Here is a 3647-nt window from a genome sequence, read left to right as displayed (position 1 = left end):
CTAGTGTCTATTTATTTTTAATAAGAGAGAGAGAAACAGTGCATGTGAGCAAACCATTGCTGCTTGGTTATCTATAGTATTTAACCCTTACTTTCACATCATACAGATTGAAAATGGCTGTCTGATTCTAGGTGCAATGGTTGCTGAAGGTATTCATGTATTGGCTTCAGTAAGTACTTGGACCCAGAATGATTCTTCAAAAAGGAAAGCCTTTCTCCTGACAGCATGCCTGTAGAAGGCATTCCTGGTGACAGATGGTGACAGTTTGAGGGACACTTTTAAGCTATAAATAAAAGTTGACAAATATTTTGTTTAACTGAAAAGACAATATCCTTTTGAAAACACTGTAGAAAAGGTCATATGGAAAAGGGTATGTTTGTTTACACATTATTTTTTTTTTAATAACTTTTGCATGCAGCACAGAACTAGAAAGAAAAGAGCACTTTTTGGGCAGCATTGCATTATAATAGGTTTTCCTAGAATGCTGCCAGCAAAAACTTTGCTTTTGGGCTTCAGCGACACAACCCAATTGTTGTCTCTCCTACCCCAGCTGTCGGAGCTCTGTTATTTGCTGTGGGGCTCGCTGCTGGAATGTATTTATTTTATGATGGGAATGCAACCCATTATATTTGGAAAGTATGACATTCAGTTACGTCAGTGTGTCCGGGGATTGGGATTAGTATATTATTTTATAAATAAAGGAGGCAAAGTTCAGGAGTCATTGTACTTGTGTATACCAATATAGCTTTATCTGAAGATGGGGAAAATGTGCAGAAGTTCAACTTTCCTTTATCTCCTCAACCTCTCAATTTTGCTAGTTTTACAAAGTGCATCTCCTATTTTAATCAGTTTCTTTTCCAAAGCAGAGTCAATAAATTTCATGCCTAATTTACCTGCATTCCTGTCGCTAAAACACATCACTGGTTCAATAGCAGGATCTCATCCCTTCTTTCAGCTTACAGAGGCATTGCTGCAGTTTCTGTGTCCCATGGGGTAACTCACCATATCTCCATCCAAAGACTAGCAGAGCTTCCAGGACAACAAAAAAAAATCTACTTTTCTTAGGATTTTGACCACATCTTCAGTCCTGAAGGCTTTTGGGCTCAATGTAATTTTCCCTTGCTGCTGCAGTGACCCCCCAACAGCCCATGCTCCTGCCTGCAGCAGAGCACAGCTGGGTCCCATACTTCCCTGGCAACCCCACTCCACCACCAACCTTCAACCAAAGTCCCCTGCTCCCAAGGGACACGTCACATCTGTGCTTTCATGCTGATGGGGGCACAAGCTAAATGCTGTGGCAGCTAGCTAACCTGTGGCTGGGGCACAGGGCACTTCTCAGCGCTTCTGGCAGCACACGGTAGATTGATTCTCAAAGGAAAAATAAAAAAGAAGCTCCGTCATTTGAAAAAAAAAAAATTCCAACCCTTCCCAAATATTCTCTTTTTCCTCACACCGTCTGACTGCTAGGACTTCACTCCCAGCTCTCTGAAGGCTTATTTAATGCAGTCCTGGTCTGGCTCCTTGTCCGTTCAGTCTCTTTTGGGAGCTAGACAAAAGCCCTCACCCAGTCTTAACCCTCTGCCTGCAGCAGGCTGCTGTCCCTGGCCTTCTTTCCAGAGGACAAATTCAGTTTTCTTGGGTTTCTGGAAAGGGAAAAATACAGTGCTTGTTATTCTTCCTTCCCACCATGTTTCTCCAGCAGCCCCAGATAGCTGCCAGAGCTCCAAGGAGCAGCACATAGAACCATAGAATGGCTTAGGTTGGAGAGGATCTTAAAGGTCATCTATTTCCAACCTTCTGCCGTGGGCAGGGCTGCTCTCCAGCAGCTCAGGGTGCCCAAGGCCCCATCCAACCTGGCCTTGAAAGCCTCCAGGGATGGGGCAACCACAACCTCTCTGGACAGCCCGTGCCAGTGCCTCACCACCCTCTGAGTAAAGAATTTCCTCCTAACATCTAATCTAAATCTCCCCTCTTCTAGTTTAAAGCCATTCCCTCTTGTCCTATCGCTACCTACTCATGTAAAAAGTCAGTCTCCCTCCTGCCTCTCCTGCTTGTAAGCTCCCTTCAAGAACTAGAAGGCTGCAGTGAGGTCCCCCTAGAGATATAGTAGGGCACTTTGCCCTTGTGGATTACAGTTTGCTCTGACCTCCAGTTTTAAGGAATGAACACTTCTTTCTGAGCTCCCCAAGTTCTTGTCAATGTTTGTTGGTCACGGTATCCTCCAAAGGTTCACTGAAACCTCTTGGTAATGACGAACAACACATAACTATACTTGTAAATATGTAAAGATGAAGACAGCACAGAAAATAGAGTTTAGGACAAATCTCTAAGTGAGAGTTTTCTGAAGTTGGACACATTATTTTCTTGAAAACAACACTGAATATTGTCCAACATTCATTTTGAACTCTTGAATAATATGTATAATATCTCTGCATGACTTGCACACATATATGATCTGCTACAAAGAAAAAAGTTCTGCAAGCATTAGAACTGAGTTATTTAAATGCGTGATACTTAAAAGAGTGAAGAAGCTAGATCTCCACAAATTATTAGGGCCACTTTATACACTGATAGCAGAAGAACACATTTTGATCACTTTGGACTTCAGTTACAGCCTTCTTGCCAAGAACAATATCCCTCAAGTCCAATGATGAAATCTGCTGAGAACATGTCTTCTGGCACTGTTCCTTCCCATGGCTCCTCCTTTAAGTACGCAACATCCCATTATGAGATTCACAGATATAAAAAGATGTTTCAGTGTATTCTGATTCTTTTCTACAAGATTAAAGACTTATCAGAGTTTTGATTATCTCCAGGCTTAATGACACACATTAATTAAACTGTCATTATGCCTGTTCTTCAAACATTTTGTGAATACATACTTGAAAACGTACAAAGAAAAGATTTATCTAGATTTACAGAATGAATGCCACAGAACAGCAGCTTCTAGAAAAAAATAACAGTTGTAAATCCATGTTTTGAAGTCTAGGTCACCAGTTCTACTCACACAACTGAACACACAGGGCTGCACCCACCCCATGTAGTGCTTCCTTGCCTATCAGTGGGGACAGAGATATGGAAGCTCCCAGTCGGGAGGGATGCAGCCATGGGCTAGAGGAAGGACAGATGTCTATGGTACATCTGTATGTGACAAATGCAGGGAGAAGCGTGTCTTTTCACTTGTGAAACAGATCTACAGTGAGCTGTGCTGTTACATAGACAATTGTGTGGCTAGAGGACACTTAGGCGGGACTAGGAAGCTGAGCAGAAGGGGAACTGACTTTGACTGGTGTTCTCCCATGCCTTCTGTGTAGCAGCTAACCTGAGATGCACCCCACTAGGAGTTGAGAAGACTTAACATTAAGAGAAAAAACACACTTTTATTTCGGGTGTCATTTCCCCAGATTCACCAGAACTGGGAGCCAAAATTATCTAATTTCTTGGGCAAACTCGAACAAGGAGCTGCATAATCCATTCCTTCTAGACACCAGAGACCATGTACAGTTTCTAAACATTATGCCCGTGGTGTTCCCCTCCCAGACAAGTCCCCTTTCCTGCTGGTTGGCTTGAGTTTTTGAATGAATTGCCCAGAAATGTGCAGCTTCAACTAGAAGAGGAAGTGCAACATCCTCTGTGGATGGAGCTCA

The sequence above is a fragment of the Numida meleagris genome, chromosome 2 (genome assembly GCF_002078875.1).
Source record: "Numida meleagris isolate 19003 breed g44 Domestic line chromosome 2, NumMel1.0, whole genome shotgun sequence".
Taxonomy (NCBI): domain Eukaryota; kingdom Metazoa; phylum Chordata; class Aves; order Galliformes; family Numididae; genus Numida; species Numida meleagris.
This window is presented reverse-complemented; position numbering follows the sequence as displayed.